We start from the raw sequence: 21,367 nt of genomic DNA, 5'->3' as shown, positions 1-21,367 counted from the left end.
TGATTTGTGGCTTATAGGCAGGAGTTACAGTTATGAAAATAAGCATCTTCTGAATATCACCATAACAGAACCAAGTAATAGTGCTAAACAGTGACTGAGTACCATCATACCATAGCCATGGTACATAACATTACCAGTGATCACTTGCTGCTGGTGCCAAAAAAGCAACCGAGCAGAACATGGTCACGGCTCTATACTGTCATAAACTAGCTGAAATCAAAGAAACTACGGTAACCAAGATATTTTTCTGAATAGTCACCATCATTTGTTTTTCAGTAGTTTTCTCACATCCTTAAATTATAGCGTTTATTGTTTTCCGCTTTATTAAAAGCATCCGCCCGAACAGGGACTTGAACCCTGGACCCTCAGATTAAAAGTCTGATGCTCTACCGACTGAGCTATCCGGGCTCTGTATCGAGTCGTGACTGAATACCGCCAAACCGTCACCATATACTAACAACAAATGTGATAAAATATCGCCAAACCACCACCACATAATAACACCAAATAGTGACTGAATACCGCCATACAATCACCACATAATAACACTGTAAACTGACTGAATATCGCCATGCAACACAAACATAATAACCTAAAATAGCGACAGAATACTGCCATACCATCACCACATAATAACAGCATATAATGACTGAACACCGCCATACAATTACCACATAAAATCACCAAATAGTGACTGAACACCATCCCAACATAAAAACACCAAATAATGACTGATTACCACAATACCATGACCACATAATAACACAAAATAGTGACTGAATACCGCCATACTAAGTTACACCCACTTTACTCTCGTGATGACCTCACGTGAGCCTGCTTGTGGGATGCCCTCAGCCGTTCAGAATTTTATGAAATTCCCAACTTATGTGATATCTTTACCCCTGAAGATCGCAAAAGGTTGAGATCGCCGCCATATCTTTTATCAGGATTTTACCACTACCCAGAGACCAAACATCACATGGCTGTTGTTAGCGATCTGTCTACTATTGATTTGTGGCTTATAGGCAGGAGTTACAGTTATGAAAATAAGCATCTTCTGAATATCACCATAACTGAACCAAGTAATAGTGCTAAACAGTGACTGAGTACCATCATACCATAGCCATGGTACATAACATTACCAGTGATCACTTGCTGCTGGTGCCAAAAAAGCAACCGAGCAGAACATGGTCACGGCTCTATACTGTCATAAACTAGCTGAAATCAAAGAAACTACGGTAACCAAGATATTTTTCTGAATAGTCACCATCATTTGTTTTTCAGTAGTTTTCTCACATCCTTAAATTATAGCGTTTATTGTTTTCCGCTTTATTAAAAGCATCCGCCCGAACAGGGACTTGAACCCTGGACCCTCAGATTAAAAGTCTGATGCTCTACCGACTGAGCTATCCGGGCTCTGTATCGAGTCGTGACTGAATACCGCCAAACCGTCACCATATACTAACAACAAATGTGATAAAATATCGCCAAACCACCACCACATAATAACACCAAATAGTGACTGAATACCGCCATACAATCACCACATAATAACACTGTAAACTGACTGAATATCGCCATGCAACACAAACATAATAACCTAAAATAGCGACAGAATACTGCCATACCATCACCACATAATAACAGCATATAATGACTGAACACCGCCATACAATTACCACATAAAATCACCAAATAGTGACTGAACACCATCCCAACATAAAAACACCAAATAATGACTGATTACCACAATACCATGACCACATAATAACACAAAATAGTGACTGAATACCGCCATACTAAGTTACACCCACTTTACTCTCGTGATGACCTCACGTGAGCCTGCTTGTGGGATGCCCTCAGCCGTTCAGAATTTTATGAAATTCCCAACTTATGTGATATCTTTACCCCTGAAGATCGCAAAAGGTTGAGATCGCCGCCATATCTTTTATCAGGATTTTACCACTACCCAGAGACCAAACATCACATGGCTGTTGTTAGCGATCTGTCTACTATTGATTTGTGGCTTATAGGCAGGAGTTACAGTTATGAAAATAAGCATCTTCTGAATATCACCATAACAGAACCAAGTAATAGTGCTAAACAGTGACTGAGTACCATCATACCATAGCCATGGTACATAACATTACCAGTGATCACTTGCTGCTGGTGCCAAAAAAGCAACCGAGCAGAACATGGTCACGGCTCTATACTGTCATAAACTAGCTGAAATCAAAGAAACTACGGTAACCAAGATATTTTTCTGAATAGTCACCATCATTTGTTTTTCAGTAGTTTTCTCACATCCTTAAATTATAGCGTTTATTGTTTTCCGTTTTATTAAAAGCATCCGCCCGAACAGGGACTTGAACCCTGGACCCTCAGATTAAAAGTCTGATGCTCTACCGACTGAGCTATCCGGGCTCTGTATTGAGTCGTGACTGAATACCGCCAAACCGTCACCATATACTAACAACAAATGTGATAAAATATCGCCAAACCACCACCACATAATAACACCAAATAGTGACTGAATACCGCCATACAATCACCACATAATAACACTGTAAACTGACTGAATATCGCCATGCAACACAAACATAATAACCTAAAATAGCGACAGAATACTGCCATACCATCACCACATAATAACAGCATATAATGACTGAACACCGCCATACAATTACCACATAAAATCACCAAATAGTGACTGAACACCATCCCAACATAAAAACACCAAATAATGACTGATTACCACAATACCATGACCACATAATAACACAAAATAGTGACTGAATACCGCCATACTAAGTTACACCCACTTTACTCTCGTGATGACCTCACGTGAGTCTGCTTGCGGGATGCCCTCAGCCGTTCAGAATTTTATGAAATTCCCAACTTATGTGATATCTTTACCCCTGAAGATCGCAAAAGGTTGAGATCGCCGCCATATCTTTTATCAGGATTTTACCACTACCCAGAGACCAAACATCACATGGCTGTTGTTAGCGATCTGTCTACTATTGATTTGTGGCTTATAGGCAGGAGTTACAGTTATGAAAATAAGCATCTTCTGAATATCACCATAACAGAACCAAGTAATAGTGCTAAACAGTGACTGAGTACCATCATACCATAGCCATGGTACATAACATTACCAGTGATCACTTGCTGCTGGTGCCAAAAAAGCAACCGAGCAGAACATGGTCACGGCTCTATACTGTCATAAACTAGCTGAAATCAAAGAAACTACGGTAACCAAGATATTTTTCTGAATAGTCACCATCATTTGTTTTTCAGTAGTTTTCTCACATCCTTAAATTATAGCGTTTATTGTTTTCCGCTTTATTAAAAGCATCCGCCCGAACAGGGACTTGAACCCTGGACCCTCAGATTAAAAGTCTGATGCTCTACCGACTGAGCTATCCGGGCTCTGTATCGAGTCGTGACTGAATACCGCCAAACCGTCACCATATACTAACAACAAATGTGATAAAATATCGCCAAACCACCACCACATAATAACACGAAATAGTGACTGAATACCGCCATACAATCACCACATAATAACACTGTAAACTGACTGAATATCGCCATGCAACACAAACATAATAACCTAAAATAGCGACAGAATACTGCCATACCATCACCACATAATAACAGCATATAATGACTGAACACCGCCATACAATTACCACATAAAATCACCAAATAGTGACTGAACACCATCCCAACATAAAAACACCAAATAATGACTGATTACCACAATACCATGACCACATAATAACACAAAATAGTGACTGAATACCGCCATACTAAGTTACACCCACTTTACTCTCGTGATGACCTCACGTGAGTCTGCTTGTGGGATGCCCTCAGCCGTTCAGAATTTTATGAAATTCCCAACTTATGTGATATCTTTACCCCTGAAGATCGCAAAAGGTTGAGATCGCCGCCATATCTTTTATCAGGATTTTACCACTACCCAGAGACCAAACATCACATGGCTGTTGTTAGCGATCTGTCTACTATTGATTTGTGGCTTATAGGCAGGAGCTACAGTTATGAAAATAAGCATCTTCTGAATATCACCATAACAGAACCAAGTAATAGTGCTAAACAGTGACTGAGTACCATCATACCATAGCCATGGTACATAACATTACCAGTGATCACTTGCTGCTGGTGCCAAAAAAGCAACCGAGCAGAACATGGTCACGGCTCTATACTGTCATAAACTAGCTGAAATCAAAGAAACTACGGTAACCAAGATATTTTTCTGAATAGTCACCATCATTTGTTTTTCAGTAGTTTTCTCACATCCTTAAATTATAGCGTTTATTGTTTTCCGTTTTATTAAAAGCATCCGCCCGAACAGGGACTTGAACCCTGGACCCTCAGATTAAAAGTCTGATGCTCTACCGACTGAGCTATCCGGGCTCTGTATCGAGTCGTGACTGAATACCGCCAAACCGTCACCATATACTAACAACAAATGTGATAAAATATCGCCAAACCACCACCACATAATAACACCAAATAGTGACTGAATACCGCCATACAATCACCACATAATAACACTGTAAACTGACTGAATATCGCCATGCAACACAAACATAATAACCTAAAATAGCGACAGAATACTGCCATACCATCACCACATAATAACAGCATATAATGACTGAACACCGCCATACAATTACCACATAAAATCACCAAATAGTGACTGAACACCATCCCAACATAAAAACACCAAATAATGACTGATTACCACAATACCATGACCACATAATAACACAAAATAGTGACTGAATACCGCCATACTAAGTTACACCCACTTTACTCTCGTGATGACCTCACGTGAGCCTGCTTGTGGGATGCCCTCAGCCGTTCAGAATTTTATGAAATTCCCAACTTATGTGATATCTTTACCCCTGAAGATCGCAAAAGGTTGAGATCGCCGCCATATCTTTTATCAGGATTTTACCACTACCCAGAGACCAAACATCACATGGCTGTTGTTAGCGATCTGTCTACTATTGATTTGTGGCTTATAGGCAGGAGTTACAGTTATGAAAATAAGCATCTTCTGAATATCACCATAACAGAACCAAGTAATAGTGCTAAACAGTGACTGAGTACCATCATACCATAGCCATGGTACATAACATTACCAGTGATCACTTGCTGCTGGTGCCAAAAAAGCAACCGAGCAGAACATGGTCACGGCTCTATACTGTCATAAACTAGCTGAAATCAAAGAAACTACGGTAACCAAGATATTTTTCTGAATAGTCACCATCATTTGTTTTTCAGTAGTTTTCTCACATCCTTAAATTATAGCGTTTATTGTTTTCCGCTTTATTAAAAGCATCCGCCCGAACAGGGACTTGAACCTCAGATTAAAAGTCTGATGCTCTACCGACTTAGCTATCCGGGCTCTGTATCGAGTCGTGACTGAATACCGCCAAACCGTCACCATATACTAACAACAAATGTGATAAAATATCGCCAAACCACCACCACATAATAACACCAAATAGTGACTGAATACCGCCATACAATCACCACATAATAACACTGTAAACTGACTGAATATCGCCATGCAACACAAACATAATAACCTAAAATAGCGACAGAATACTGCCATACCATCACCACATAATAACAGCATATAATGACTGAACACCGCCATACAATTACCACATAAAATCACCAAATAGTGACTGAACACCATCCCAACATAAAAACACCAAATAATGACTGATTACCACAATACCATGACCACATAATAACACAAAATAGTGACTGAATACCGCCATACTAAGTTACACCCACTTTACTCTCGTGATGACCTCACGTGAGTCTGCTTGTGGGATGCCCTCAGCCGTTCAGAATTTTATGAAATTCCCAACTTATGTGATATCTTTACCCCTGAAGATCGCAAAAGGTTGAGATCGCCGCCATATCTTTTATCAGGATTTTACCACTACCCAGAGACCAAACATCACATGGCTGTTGTTAGCGATCTGTCTACTATTGATTTGTGGCTTATAGGCAGGAGCTACAGTTATGAAAATAAGCATCTTCTGAATATCACCATAACAGAACCAAGTAATAGTGCTAAACAGTGACTGAGTACCATCATACCATAGCCATGGTACATAACATTACCAGTGATCACTTGCTGCTGGTGCCAAAAAAGCAACCGAGCAGAACATGGTCACGGCTCTATACTGTCATAAACTAGCTGAAATCAAAGAAACTACGGTAACCAAGATATTTTTCTGAATAGTCACCATCATTTGTTTTTCAGTAGTTTTCTCACATCCTTAAATTATAGCGTTTATTGTTTTCCGTTTTATTAAAAGCATCCGCCCGAACAGGGACTTGAACCCTGGACCCTCAGATTAAAAGTCTGATGCTCTACCGACTGAGCTATCCGGGCTCTGTATCGAGTCGTGACTGAATACCGCCAAACCGTCACCACATACTAACAACAAATGTGATAAAATATCGCCAAACCACCACCACATAATAACACCAAATAGTGACTGAATACCGCCATACAATCACCACATAATAACACTGTAAACTGACTGAATATCGCCATGCAACACAAACATAATAACCTAAAATAGCGACAGAATACTGCCATACCATCACAACATAATAACAGCATATAATGACTGAACACGGCCATACAATTACCACATAAAATCACCAAATAGTGACTGAACACCATCCCAACATAAAAACACCAAATAATGACTGATTACCACAATACCATGACCACATAATAACACAAAATAGTGACTGAATACCGCCATACTAAGTTACACCCACTTTACTCTCGTGATGACCTCACGTGAGTCTGCTTGTGGGATGCCCTCAGCCGTTCAGAATTTTATGAAATTCCCAACTTATGTGATATCTTTACCCCTGAAGATCGCAAAAGGTTGAGATCGCCGCCATATCTTTTATCAGGATTTTACCACTACCCAGAGACCAAACATCACATGGCTGTTGTTAGCGATCTGTCTACTATTGATTTGTGGCTTATAGGCAGGAGTTACAGTTATGAAAATAAGCATCTTCTGAATATCACCATAACAGAACCAAGTAATAGTGCTAAACAGTGACTGAGTACCATCATACCATAGCCATGGTACATAACATTACCAGTGATCACTTGCTGCTGGTGCCAAAAAAGCAACCGAGCAGAACATGGTCACGGCTCTATACTGTCATAAACTAGCTGAAATCAAAGAAACTACGGTAACCAAGATATTTTTCTGAATAGTCACCATCATTTGTTTTTCAGTAGTTTTCTCACATCCTTAAATTATAGCGTTTATTGTTTTCCGCTTTATTAAAAGCATCCGCCCGAACAGGGACTTGAACCCTGGACCCTCAGATTAAAAGTCTGATGCTCTACCGACTGAGCTATCCGGGCTCTGTAACGAGTCGTGACTGAATACCGCCAAACCGTCACCATATACTAACAACAAATGTGATAAAATATCGCCAAACCACCACCACATAATAACACCAAATAGTGACTGAATACCGCCATACAATCACCACATAATAACACTGTAAACTGACTGAATATCGCCATGCAACACAAACATAATAACCTAAAATAGCGACAGAATACTGCCATACCATCACCACATAATAACAGCATATAATGACTGAACACCGCCATACAATTACCACATAAAATCACCAAATAGTGACTGAACACCATCCCAACATAAAAACACCAAATAATGACTGATTACCACAATACCATGACCACATAATAACACAAAATAGTGACTGAATACCGCCATACTAAGTTACACCCACTTTACTCTCGTGATGACCTCACGTGAGTCTGCTTGTGGGATGCCCTCAGCCGTTCAGAATTTTATGAAATTCCCAACTTATGTGATATCTTTACCCCTGAAGATCGCAAAAGGTTGAGATCGCCGCCATATCTTTTATCAGGATTTTACCACTACCCAGAGACCAAACATCACATGGCTGTTGTTAGCGATCTGTCTACTATTGATTTGTGGCTTATAGGCAGGAGTTACAGTTATGAAAATAAGCATCTTCTGAATATCACCATAACAGAACCAAGTAATAGTGCTAAACAGTGACTGAGTACCATCATACCATAGCCATGGTACATAACATTACCAGTGATCACTTGCTGCTGGTGCCAAAAAAGCAACCGAGCAGAACATGGTCACGGCTCTATACTGTCATAAACTAGCTGAAATCAAAGAAACTACGGTAACCAAGATATTTTTCTGAATAGTCACCATCATTTGTTTTTCAGTAGTTTTCTCACATCCTTAAATTATAGCGTTTATTGTTTTCCGCTTTATTAAAAGCATCCGCCCGAACAGAGACGTGAACCCTGGACCCTCAGATTAAAAGTCTGATGCTCTACCGACTGAGCTATCCGGGCTCTGTATTGAGTCGTGACTGAATACCGCCAAACCGTCACCATATACTAACAACAAATGTGATAAAATATCGCCAAACCACCACCACATAATAACACGAAATAGTGACTGAATACCGCCATACAATCACCACATAATAACACTGTAAACTGACTGAATATCGCCATGCAACACAAACATAATAACCTAAAATAGCGACAGAATACTGCCATACCATCACCACATAATAACAGCATATAATGACTGAACACCGCCATACAATTACCACATAAAATCACCAAATAGTGACTGAACACCATCCCAACATAAAAACACCAAATAATGACTGATTACCACAATACCATGACCACATAATAACACAAAATAGTGACTGAATACCGCCATACTAAGTTACACCCACTTTACTCTCGTGATGACCTCACGTGAGTCTGCTTGTGGGATGCCCTCAGCCGTTCAGAATTTTATGAAATTCCCAACTTATGTGATATCTTTACCCCTGAAGATCGCAAAAGGTTGAGATCGCCGCCATATCTTTTATCAGGATTTTACCACTACCCAGAGACCAAACATCACATGGCTGTTGTTAGCGATCTGTCTACTATTGATTTGTGGCTTATAGGCAGGAGTTACAGTTATGAAAATAAGCATCTTCTGAATATCACCATAACAGAACCAAGTAATAGTGCTAAACAGTGACTGAGTACCATCATACCATAGCCATGGTACATAACATTACCAGTGATCACTTGCTGCTGGTGCCAAAAAAGCAACCGAGCAGAACATGGTCACGGCTCTATACTGTCATAAACTAGCTGAAATCAAAGAAACTACGGTAACCAAGATATTTTTCTGAATAGTCACCATCATTTGTTTTTCAGTAGTTTTCTCACATCCTTAAATTATAGCGTTTATTGTTTTCCGCTTTATTAAAAGCATCCGCCCGAACAGGGACTTGAACCCTGGACCCTCAGATTAAAAGTCTGATGCTCTACCGACTGAGCTATCCGGGCTCTGTATCGAGTCGTGACTGAATACCGCCAAACCGTCACCATATACTAACAACAAATGTGATAAAATATCGCCAAACCACCACCACATAATAACACCAAATAGTGACTGAAGACCGCCATACAATCACCACATAATAACACTGTAAACTGACTGAATATCGCCATGCAACACAAACATAATAACCTAAAATAGCGACAGAATACTGCCATACCATCACCACATAATAACAGCATATAATGACTGAACACCGCCATACAATTACCACATAAAATCACCAAATAGTGACTGAACACCATCCCAACATAAAAACACCAAATAATGACTGATTACCACAATACCATGACCACATAATAACACAAAATAGTGACTGAATACCGCCATACTAAGTTACACCCACTTTACTCTCGTGATGACCTCACGTGAGCCTGCTTGTGGGATGCCCTCAGCCGTTCAGAATTTTATGAAATTCCCAACTTATGTGATATCTTTACCCCTGAAGATCGCAAAAGGTTGAGATCGCCGCCATATCTTTTATCAGGATTTTACCACTACCCAGAGACCAAACATCACATGGCTGTTGTTAGCGATCTGTCTACTATTGATTTGTGGCTTATAGGCAGGAGTTACAGTTATGAAAATAAGCATCTTCTGAATATCACCATAACAGAACCAAGTAATAGTGCTAAACAGTGACTGAGTACCATCATACCATAGCCATGGTACATAACATTACCAGTGATCACTTGCTGCTGGTGCCAAAAAAGCAACCGAGCAGAACATGGTCACGGCTCTATACTGTCATAAACTAGCTGAAATCAAAGAAACTACGGTAACCAAGATATTTTTCTGAATAGTCACCATCATTTGTTTTTCAGTAGTTTTCTCACATCCTTAAATTATAGCGTTTATTGTTTTCCGCTTTATTAAAAGCATCCGCCCGAACAGGGACTTGAACCTCAGATTAAAAGTCTGATGCTCTACCGACTTAGCTATCCGGGCTCTGTATCGAGTCGTGACTGAATACCGCCAAACCGTCACCATATACTAACAACAAATGTGATAAAATATCGCCAAACCACCACCACATAATAACACCAAATAGTGACTGAATACCGCCATACAATCACCACATAATAACACTGTAAACTGACTGAATATCGCCATGCAACACAAACATAATAACCTAAAATAGCGACAGAATACTGCCATACCATCACCACATAATAACAGCATATAATGACTGAACACCGCCATACAATTACCACATAAAATCACCAAATAGTGACTGAACACCATCCCAACATAAAAACACCAAATAATGACTGATTACCACAATACCATGACCACATAATAACACAAAATAGTGACTGAATACCGCCATACTAAGTTACACCCACTTTACTCTCGTGATGACCTCACGTGAGTCTGCTTGTGGGATGCCCTCAGCCGTTCAGAATTTTATGAAATTCCCAACTTATGTGATATCTTTACCCCTGAAGATCGCAAAAGGTTGAGATCGCCGCCATATCTTTTATCAGGATTTTACCACTACCCAGAGACCAAACATCACATGGCTGTTGTTAGCGATCTGTCTACTATTGATTTGTGGCTTATAGGCAGGAGTTACAGTTATGAAAATAAGCATCTTCTGAATATCACCATAACAGAACCAAGTAATAGTGCTAAACAGTGACTGAGTACCATCATACCATAGCCATGGTACATAACATTACCAGTGATCACTTGCTGCTGGTGCCAAAAAAGCAACCGAGCAGAACATGGTCACGGCTCTATACTGTCATAAACTAGCTGAAATCAAAGAAACTACGGTAACCAAGATATTTTTCTGAATAGTCACCATCATTTGTTTTTCAGTAGTTTTCTCACATCCTTAAATTATAGCGTTTATTGTTTTCCGCTTTATTAAAAGCATCCGCCCGAACAGGGACTTGAACCCTGGACCCTCAGATTAAAAGTCTGATGCTCTACCGACTGAGCTATCTGGGCTCTGTATCGAGTCGTGACTGAATACCGCCAAACCGTCACCATATACTAACAACAAATGTGATAAAATATCGCCAAACCACCACCACATAATAACACCAAATAGTGACTGAATACCGCCATACAATCACCACATAATAACACTGTAAACTGACTGAATATCGCCATGCAACACAAACATAATAACCTAAAATAGCGACAGAATACTGCCATACCATCACCACATAATAACAGCATATAATGACTGAACACCGCCATACAATTACCACATAAAATCACCAAATAGTGACTGAACACCATCCCAACATAAAAACACCAAATAATGACTGATTACCACAATACCATGACCACATAATAACACAAAATAGTGACTGAATACCGCCATACTAAGTTACACCCACTTTACTCTCGTGATGACCTCACGTGAGTCTGCTTGTGGGATGCCCTCAGCCGTTCAGAATTTTATGAAATTCCCAACTTATGTGATATCTTTACCCCTGAAGATCGCAAAAGGTTCAGATCGCCGCCATATCTTTTATCAGGATTTTACCACTACCCAGAGACCAAACATCACATGGCTGTTGTTAGCGATCTGTCTACTATTGATTTGTGGCTTATAGGCAGGAGTTACAGTTATGAAAATAAGCATCTTCTGAATATCACCATAACAGAACCAAGTAATAGTGCTAAACAGTGACTGAGTACCATCATACCATAGCCATGGTACATAACATTACCAGTGATCACTTGCTGCTGGTGCCAAAAAAGCAACCGAGCAGAACATGGTCACGGCTCTATACTGTCATAAACTAGCTGAAATCAAAGAAACTACGGTAACCAAGATATTTTTCTGAATAGTCACCATCATTTGTTTTTCAGTAGTTTTCTCACATCCTTAAATTATAGCGTTTATTGTTTTCCGCTTTATTAAAAGCATCCGCCCGAACAGGGACTTGAACCCTGGACCCTCAGATTAAAAGTCTGATGCTCTACCGACTGAGCTATCCGGGCTCTGTATCGAGTCGTGACTGAATACCGCCAAACCGTCACCATATACTAACAACAAATGTGATAAAATATCGCCAAACCACCACCACATAATAACACCAAATAGTGACTGAATACCGCCATACAATCACCACATAATAACACTGTAAACTGACTGAATATCGCCATGCAACACAAACATAATAACCTAAAATAGCGACAGAATACTGCCATACCATCACCACATAATAACAGCATATAATGACTGAACACCGCCATACAATTACCACATAAAATCACCAAATAGTGACTGAACACCATCCCAACATAAAAACACCAAATAATGACTGATTACCACAATACCATGACCACATAATAACACAAAATAGTGACTGAATACCGCCATACTAAGTTACACCCACTTTACTCTCGTGATGACCTCACGTGAGTCTGCTTGTGGGATGCCCTCAGCCGTTCAGAATTTTATGAAATTCCCAACTTATGTGATATCTTTACCCCTGAAGATCGCAAAAGGTTCAGATCGCCGCCATATCTTTTATCAGGATTTTACCACTACCCAGAGACCAAACATCACATGGCTGTTGTTAGCGATCTGTCTACTATTGATTTGTGGCTTATAGGCAGGAGTTACAGTTATGAAAATAAGCATCTTCTGAATATCACCATAACAGAACCAAGTAATAGTGCTAAACAGTGACTGAGTACCATCATACCATAGCCATGGTACATAACATTACCAGTGATCACTTGCTGCTGGTGCCAAAAAAGCAACCGAGCAGAACATGGTCACGGCTCTATACTGTCATAAACTAGCTGAAATCAAAGAAACTACGGTAACCAAGATATTTTTCTGAATAGTCACCATCATTTGTTTTTCAGTAGTTTTCTCACATCCTTAAATTATAGCGTTTATTGTTTTCCGCTTTATTAAAAGCATCCGCCCGAACAGGGACTTGAACCCTGGACCCTCAGATTATAAGTCTAATGCTCTACCGACTGAGCTATCCGGGCTCTGTATCGAGTCGTGACTGAATACCGCCAAACCGTCACCATATACTAACAACAAATGTGATAAAATATCGCCAAACCACCACCACATAATAACACCAAATAGTGACTGAATACCGCCATACAATCACCACATAATAACACTGTAAACTGACTGAATATCGCCATGCAACACAAACATAATAACCTAAAATAGCGACAGAATACTGCCATACCATCACCACATAATAACAGCATATAATGACTGAACACCGCCATACAATTACCACATAAAATCACCAAATAGTGACTGAACACCATCCCAACATAAAAACACCAAATAATGACTGATTACCACAATACCATGACCACGTAATAACACAAAATAGTGACTGAATACCGCCATACTAAGTTACACCCACTTTACTCTCGTGATGACCTCACGTGAGTCTGCTTGTGGGATGCCCTCAGCCGTTCAGAATTTTATGAAATTCCCAACTTATGTGATATCTTTACCCCTGAAGATCGCAAAAGGTTCAGATCGCCGCCATATCTTTTATCAGGATTTTACCACTACCCAGAGACCAAACATCACATGGCTGTTGTTAGCGATCTGTCTACTATTGATTTGTGGCTTATAGGCAGGAGTTACAGTTATGAAAATAAGCATCTTCTGAATATCACCATAACAGAACCAAGTAATAGTGCTAAACAGTGACTGAGTACCATCATACCATAGCCATGGTACATAACATTACCAGTGATCACTTGCTGCTGGTGCCAAAAAAGCAACCGAGCAGAACATGGTCACGGCTCTATACTGTCATAAACTAGCTGAAATCAAAGAAACTACGGTAACCAAGATATTTTTCTGAATAGTCACCATCATTTGTTTTTCAGTAGTTTTCTCACATCCTTAAATTATAGCGTTTATTGTTTTCCGCTTTATTAAAAGCATCCGCCCGAACAGGGACTTGAACCCTGGACCCTCAGATTAAAAGTCTGATGCTCTACCGACTGAGCTATCCGGGCTCTGTATCGAGTCGTGACTGAATACCGCCAAACCGTCACCATATACTAACAACAAATGTGATAAAATATCGCCAAACCACCACCACATAATAACACCAAATAGTGACTGAATACCGCCATACAATCACCACATAATAACACTGTAAACTGACTGAATATCGCCATGCAACACAAACATAATAACCTAAAATAGCGACAGAATACTGCCATACCATCACCACATAATAACAGCATATAATGACTGAACACCGCCATACAATTACCACATAAAATCACCAAATAGTGACTGAACACCATCCCAACATAAAAACACCAAATAATGACTGATTACCACAATACCATGACCACATAATAACACAAAATAGTGACTGAATACCGCCATACTAAGTTACACCCACTTTACTCTCGTGATGACCTCACGTGAGTCTGCTTGTGGGATGCCCTCAGCCGTTCAGAATTTTATGAAATTCCCAACTTATGTGATATCTTTACCCCTGAAGATCGCAAAAGGTTGAGATCGCTGCCATATCTTTTATCAGGATTTTACCACTACCCAGAGACCAAACATCACATGGCTGTTGTTAGCGATCTGTCTACTATTGATTTGTGGCTTATAGGCAGGAGTTACAGTTATGAAAATAAGCATCTTCTGAATATCACCATAACAGAACCAAGTAATAGTGCTAAACAGTGACTGAGTACCATCATACCATAGCCATGGTACATAACATTACCAGTGATCACTTGCTGCTGGTGCCAAAAAAGGAACCGAGCAGAACATGGTCACGGCTCTATACTGTCATAAACTAGCTGAAATCAAAGAAACTACGGTAACCAAGATATTTTTCTGAATAGTCACCATCATTTGTTTTTCAGTAGTTTTCTCACATCCTTAAATTATAGCGTTTATTGTTTTCCGCTTTATTAAAAGCATCCGCCCGAACAGGGACTTGAACCTCAGATTAAAAGTCTGATGCTCTACCGACTTAGCTATCCGGGCTCTGTATCGAGTCGTGACTGAATACCGCCAAACCGTCACCATATACTAACAACAAATGTGATAAAATATCGCCAAACCACCACCACATAATAACACCAAATAGTGACTGAATACCGCCATACAATCACCACATAATAACACTGTAAACTGACTGAATATCGCCATGCAACACAAACATAATAACCTAAAATAGCGACAGAATACTGCCATACCATCACCACATAATAACAGCATATAATGACTGAACACCGCCATACAATTACCACATAAAATCACCAAATAGTGACTGAACACCATCCCAACATAAAAACACCAAATAATGACTGATTACCACAATACCATGACCACATAATAACACAAAATAGTGACTGAATACCGCCATACTAAGTTACACCCACTTTACTCTCGTGATGACCTCACGTGAGTCTGCTTGTGGGATGCCCTCAGCCGTTCAGAATTTTATGAAATTCCCAACTTATGTGATATCTTTACCCCTGAAGATCGCAAAAGGTTGAGATCGCCGCCATATCTTTTATCAGGATTTTACCACTACCCAGAGACCAAACATCACATGGCTGTTGTTAGCGATCTGTCTACTATTGATTTGTGGCTTATAGGCAGGAGTTACAGTTATGAAAATAAGCATCTTCTGAATATCACCATAACAGAACCAAGTAATAGTGCTAAACAGTGACTGAGTACCATCATACCATAGCCATGGTACATAACATTACCAGTGATCACTTGCTGCTGGTGCCAAAAAAGCAACCGAGCAGAACATGGTCACGGCTCTATACTGTCATAAACTAGCTGAAATCAAAGAAACTACGGTAACCAAGATATTTTTCTGAATAGTCACCATCATTTGTTTTTCAGTAGTTTTCTCACATCCTTAAATTATAGCGTTTATTGTTTTCCGCTTTATTAAAAGCATCCGCCCGAACAGGGACTTGAACCCTGGACCCTCAGATTAAAAGTCTGATGCTCTACCGACTGAGCTATCCGGGCTCGGTATCGAGTCGTGACTGAATACCGCCAAACCGTCACCATATACTAACAACAAATGTGATAAAATATCGCCAAACCACCACCACATAATAACACCAAATAGTGACTGAATACCGCCATACAATCACCACATAATAACACTGTAAACTGACTGAATATCGCCATGCAACACAAACATAATAACCTAAAATAGCGACAGAATACTGCCATACCATCACCACATAATAACAGCATATAATGACTGAACACCGCCATACAATTACCACATAAAATCACCAAATAGTGACTGAACACCATCCCAACATAAAAACACCAAATAATGACTGATTACCACAATACCATGACCACATAATAACACAAAATAGTGACTGAATACCGCCATACTAAGTTACACCCACTTTACTCTCGTGATGACCTCACGTGAGTCTGCTTGTGGGATGCCCTCAGCCGTTCAGAATTTTATGAAATTCCCAACTTATGTGATATCTTTACCCCTGAAGATCGCAAAAGGTTGAGATCGCCGCCATATCTTTTATCAGGATTTTACCACTACCCAGAGACCAAACATCACATGGCTGTTGTTAGCGATCTGTCTACTATTGATTTGTGGCTTATAGGCAGGAGTTACAGTTATGAAAATAAGCATCTTCTGAATATCACCATAACAGAACCAAGTAATAGTGCTAAACAGTGACTGAGTACCATCATACCATAGCCATGGTACATAACATTACCAGTGATCACTTGCTGCTGGTGCCAAAAAAGCAACCGAGCAGAACATGGTCACGGCTCTATACTGTCATAAACTAGCTGAAATCAAAGAAACTACGGTAACCAAGATATTTTTCTGAATAGTCACCATCATTTGTTTTTCAGTAGTTTTCTCACATCCTTAAATTATAGCGTTTATTGTTTTCCGCTTTATTAAAAGCATCCGCCCGAACAGGGACTTGAACCCTGGACCCTCAGATTATAAGTCTAATGCTCTACCGACTGAGCTATCCGGGCTCTGTATCGAGTCGTGACTGAATACCGCCAAACCGTCACCATATACTAACAACAAATGTGATAAAATATCGCCAAACCACCACCACATAATAACACCAAATAGTGACTGAATACCGCCATACAATCACCACATAATAACACTGTAAACTGACTGAATATCGCCATGCAACACAAACATAATAACCTAAAATAGCGACAGAATACTGCCATACCATCACCACATAATAACAGCATATAATGACTGAACACCGCCATACAATTACCACATAAAATCACCAAATAGTGACTGAACACCATCCCAACATAAAAACACCAAATAATGACTGATTACCACAATACCATGACCACGTAATAGCACAAAATAGTGACTGAATACCGCCATACTAAGTTACACCCACTTTACTCTCGTGATGACCTCACGTGAGTCTGCTTGTGGGATGCCCTCAGCCGTTCAGAATTTTATGAAATTCCCAACTTATGTGATATCTTTACCCCTGAAGATCGCAAAAGGTTCAGATCGCCGCCATATCTTTTATCAGGATTTTACCACTACCCAGAGACCAAACATCACATGGCTGTTGTTAGCGATCTGTCTACTATTGATTTGTGGCTTATAGGCAGGAGTTACAGTTATGAAAATAAGCATCTTCTGAATATCACCATAACAGAACCAAGTAATAGTGCTAAACAGTGACTGAGTACCATCATACCATAGCCATGGTACATAACATTACCAGTGATCACTTGCTGCTGGTGCCAAAAAAGCAACCGAGCAGAACATGGTCACGGCTCTATACTGTCATAAACTAGCTGAAATCAAAGAAACTACGGTAACCAAGACATTTTTCTGAATAGTCACCATCATTTGTTTTTCAGTAGTTTTCTCACATCCTTAAATTATAGCGTTTATTGTTTTCCGCTTTATTAAAAGCATCCGCCCGAACAGGGACTTGAACCCTGGACCCTCAGATTAAAAGTCTGATGCTCTACCGACTGAGCTATCCGGGCTCTGTATCGAGTCGTGACTGAATACCGCCAAACCGTCACCATATACTAACAACAAATGTGATAAAATATCGCCAAACCACCACAACATAATAACACCAAATAGTGACTGAATACCGCCATACAATCACCACATAATAACACTGTAAACTGACTGAATATCGCCATGCAACACAAACATAATGACCTAAAATAGCGACAGAATACTGCCATACCATCACCACATAATAACAGCATATAATGACTGAACACCGCCATACAATTACCACATAAAATCACCAAATAGTGACTGAACACCATCCCAACATAAAAACACCAAATATTGACTGATTACCACAATACCATGACCACATAATAACACAAAATAGTGACTGAATACCGCCATACTAAGTTACACCCACTTTACTCTCGTGATGACCTCACGTGAGTCTGCTTGTGGAATGCCCTCAGCCGTTCAGAATTTTATGAAATTCCCAACTTATGTGATATCTTTACCCCTGAAGATCGCAAAAGGTTCAGATCGCCGCCATATCTTTTATCAGGATTTTACCACTACCCAGAGACCAAACATCACATGGCTGTTGTTAGCGATCTGTCTACTATTGATTTGTGGCTTATAGGCAGGAGTTACAGTTATGAAAATAAGCATCTTCTGAATATCACCATAACAGAACCAAGTAATAGTGCTAAACAGTGACTGAGTACCATCATACCATAGCCATGGTACATAACATTACCAGTGATCACTTGCTGCTGGTGCCAAAAAAGCAACCGAGCAGAACATGGTCACGGCTCTATACTGTCATAAACTAGCTGAAATCAAAGAAACTACGGTAACCAAGATATTTTTCTGAATAGTCACCATCATTTGTTTTTCAGTAGTTTTCTCACATCCTTAAATTATAGCGTTTATTGTTTTCCGCTTTATTAAAAGCATCAGCCCGAACAGTGACTTGAACCCTGGGCCCTCAGATTAAAAGTCTGATGCCCCCTTCCCCGATCCGCATTCAGAACTTCCTCAAAGATCTGACACTACCTAAAGTCCCAGACACAGACACAGCTTATCTCCAAGCACCAATCAACTCTGACGAAATAAAAGCAACGATAAAAAATTTGAAAAAAAACAAGGCTCCTGGGCCTGATGGACTCACAGCACAGTACTACAAAAAATTTGACAGCTTACTCATACCTCACATACAGAGCTTCTGTAATGCTCTACTAAACGGAACTCAAATGCCACCTGAATTTTATATTGCCCACGTAACTGTAATTCCAAAACCGAAGAAAGATCACCTTTACCCCAAGAACTATAGGCCTATTTCATTGCTAAACATAGATTTAAAAATTTTTACATCCATAATCACGGCCAGAATCAATAAAATACTACCCATCCTGGTTCATCGAGATCAGGTAGGGTTCATCCCCAAGAGACAGGGCCCTGACAATATTAGGAGGAACCTTAACTTAATACATTCAGCTAATCACTCCAAGCAATCCTTACTCTTGTTAGCACTCGATATAGAGAAGGCCTTTGACTCGGTATCATGGTCATACTTATTCGAAGTCCTCACTAAGTTTGGCTTCCCAAGAGGTATTACCTCTTGCCTTAAACTGCTATATGATCGCCCCACGGCCTATCTGAAATTACCTTCAAACCAGCCTACCCCTATTAACATACAACGTGGTACCAGGCAGGGATGTCCGCTTTCTCCGGCCTTATTCGCATTAGCCATGGAACCCCTAGCGGAAGCTATCAGAGCCAACCCCAACATTAATGGACCTATAATTAGAGACGATCAATACAAGGCTAGCCTTTTTGCAGATGATCTACTATTATCCATAGTCAACCCCGCTATTACACTCCCAAATCTCTTTGTCGCTCTCCATGAGTTTGAACTGGTTTCTGGTCTCAAAATTAACGTTGACAAATCTGAAGCCCTATTTATTAACACCCCCAGAGACATACAAAACAACATAACAACACAATTTAAGTTTACCAGAAATGAGCAGTACTTAACCTATCTCGGCATCAATCTAACGCCCCATAGGTCGACTTTATTTAAATGGAACTATGCCCCCTTAATTAAAAATCTCAAATCGGATCTTACCAGATGGTCATCTATGCCCTTATCCTGGTTAGGTAGGCTACACGCCATTAAGATGGTTTCCTTACCACGATTTCTGTATGTTTTCCGATCTTTGCCCATCCCTGTCCCTGCCAAAACGTTACTAGATATTCATAGCACGATCTCAAAATTTTTATGGCAGGGAAAAAGACCTAGGATAAGACTTAAAACCATGTTTATTAGTAGAAGACGAGGAGGTATGTCTCTGCCCAACTTCACTTTATACCATAGAGCGGCCCAACTAGCCCAGCTAATAAGTGCTAATGCGGACAACCATAGCGCACCCAGATGGGTGAATCTCGAATCTCACTTCCTGACCCCATTCACTCTACCAGGCCTCATGTGGTCGTTGCAAAGACTTCCAAAAGGGATCCATGTATCAGCTCCATTCACAGCACATTCCCTGATGTTATGGAGGAAGGAAAGATTTAAACACTCCCTACAATCCAAAACTTCCTTAATGACGCATATTTTTCATAATCCAGCTTTTCCACCAGGGTTGGAGCCCCGCCCTTTCCATTGGTGGGTGTCTAGAGGTCTAAATACCCTTAAACATCTTACTTCGCCATTTAATATTCTACTCACCAAACAAGAGTTCATCCAAAAGTACTCTCCACCTAGCTCTGAAATATTGCGTATCATTCAAATTTTTCACTTTGCTGAACAGATCCTGGGACATGGTGTCACCCACCGCCCATCGGGTTACGAGCAAATAT

General features: G+C 40.0%; 14 non-coding genes across 14 annotated transcripts; all 14 read right to left on the bottom strand.

The window, feature by feature from the left end:
• Positions 1 to 335: 335 nt before the first annotated feature.
• On the bottom strand, positions 336 to 408 carry TRNAK-UUU (transfer RNA lysine (anticodon UUU)). The gene has a single exon. It is a non-coding gene; the product is annotated as a tRNA-Lys (tRNA).
• Positions 409 to 1,343: 935 nt separating this feature from the next.
• Positions 1,344 to 1,416, bottom strand: TRNAK-UUU (transfer RNA lysine (anticodon UUU)). The gene has a single exon. It is a non-coding gene; the product is annotated as a tRNA-Lys (tRNA).
• Positions 1,417 to 2,351: 935 nt separating this feature from the next.
• TRNAK-UUU (transfer RNA lysine (anticodon UUU)) lies at positions 2,352 to 2,424 on the bottom strand. Its single transcript has one exon. It is a non-coding gene; the product is annotated as a tRNA-Lys (tRNA).
• A 935-nt stretch (positions 2,425 to 3,359) lies between these two features.
• On the bottom strand, positions 3,360 to 3,432 carry TRNAK-UUU (transfer RNA lysine (anticodon UUU)). The gene has a single exon. It is a non-coding gene; the product is annotated as a tRNA-Lys (tRNA).
• Positions 3,433 to 4,367: 935 nt separating this feature from the next.
• TRNAK-UUU (transfer RNA lysine (anticodon UUU)) lies at positions 4,368 to 4,440 on the bottom strand. The gene has a single exon. It is a non-coding gene; the product is annotated as a tRNA-Lys (tRNA).
• Positions 4,441 to 6,375: 1,935 nt separating this feature from the next.
• Positions 6,376 to 6,448, bottom strand: TRNAK-UUU (transfer RNA lysine (anticodon UUU)). Its single transcript has one exon. It is a non-coding gene; the product is annotated as a tRNA-Lys (tRNA).
• A 935-nt stretch (positions 6,449 to 7,383) lies between these two features.
• TRNAK-UUU (transfer RNA lysine (anticodon UUU)) lies at positions 7,384 to 7,456 on the bottom strand. Its single transcript has one exon. It is a non-coding gene; the product is annotated as a tRNA-Lys (tRNA).
• A 1,943-nt stretch (positions 7,457 to 9,399) lies between these two features.
• On the bottom strand, positions 9,400 to 9,472 carry TRNAK-UUU (transfer RNA lysine (anticodon UUU)). Its single transcript has one exon. It is a non-coding gene; the product is annotated as a tRNA-Lys (tRNA).
• Positions 9,473 to 12,415: 2,943 nt separating this feature from the next.
• On the bottom strand, positions 12,416 to 12,488 carry TRNAK-UUU (transfer RNA lysine (anticodon UUU)). The gene has a single exon. It is a non-coding gene; the product is annotated as a tRNA-Lys (tRNA).
• Positions 12,489 to 13,423: 935 nt separating this feature from the next.
• On the bottom strand, positions 13,424 to 13,496 carry TRNAI-UAU (transfer RNA isoleucine (anticodon UAU)). Its single transcript has one exon. It is a non-coding gene; the product is annotated as a tRNA-Ile (tRNA).
• Positions 13,497 to 14,431: 935 nt separating this feature from the next.
• Positions 14,432 to 14,504, bottom strand: TRNAK-UUU (transfer RNA lysine (anticodon UUU)). Its single transcript has one exon. It is a non-coding gene; the product is annotated as a tRNA-Lys (tRNA).
• Positions 14,505 to 16,439: 1,935 nt separating this feature from the next.
• On the bottom strand, positions 16,440 to 16,512 carry TRNAK-UUU (transfer RNA lysine (anticodon UUU)). Its single transcript has one exon. It is a non-coding gene; the product is annotated as a tRNA-Lys (tRNA).
• A 935-nt stretch (positions 16,513 to 17,447) lies between these two features.
• On the bottom strand, positions 17,448 to 17,520 carry TRNAI-UAU (transfer RNA isoleucine (anticodon UAU)). The gene has a single exon. It is a non-coding gene; the product is annotated as a tRNA-Ile (tRNA).
• Positions 17,521 to 18,455: 935 nt separating this feature from the next.
• TRNAK-UUU (transfer RNA lysine (anticodon UUU)) lies at positions 18,456 to 18,528 on the bottom strand. Its single transcript has one exon. It is a non-coding gene; the product is annotated as a tRNA-Lys (tRNA).
• Positions 18,529 to 21,367: the final 2,839 nt, after the last annotated feature.

This window comes from Ranitomeya imitator, chromosome 4 (assembly GCF_032444005.1).
Source record: "Ranitomeya imitator isolate aRanImi1 chromosome 4, aRanImi1.pri, whole genome shotgun sequence".
NCBI classification, from domain to species: Eukaryota; Metazoa; Chordata; class Amphibia; order Anura; family Dendrobatidae; genus Ranitomeya; species Ranitomeya imitator.
Note: the sequence above shows the minus strand (reverse complement) of the source record. Positions and strands in the feature narration are given on the sequence as shown.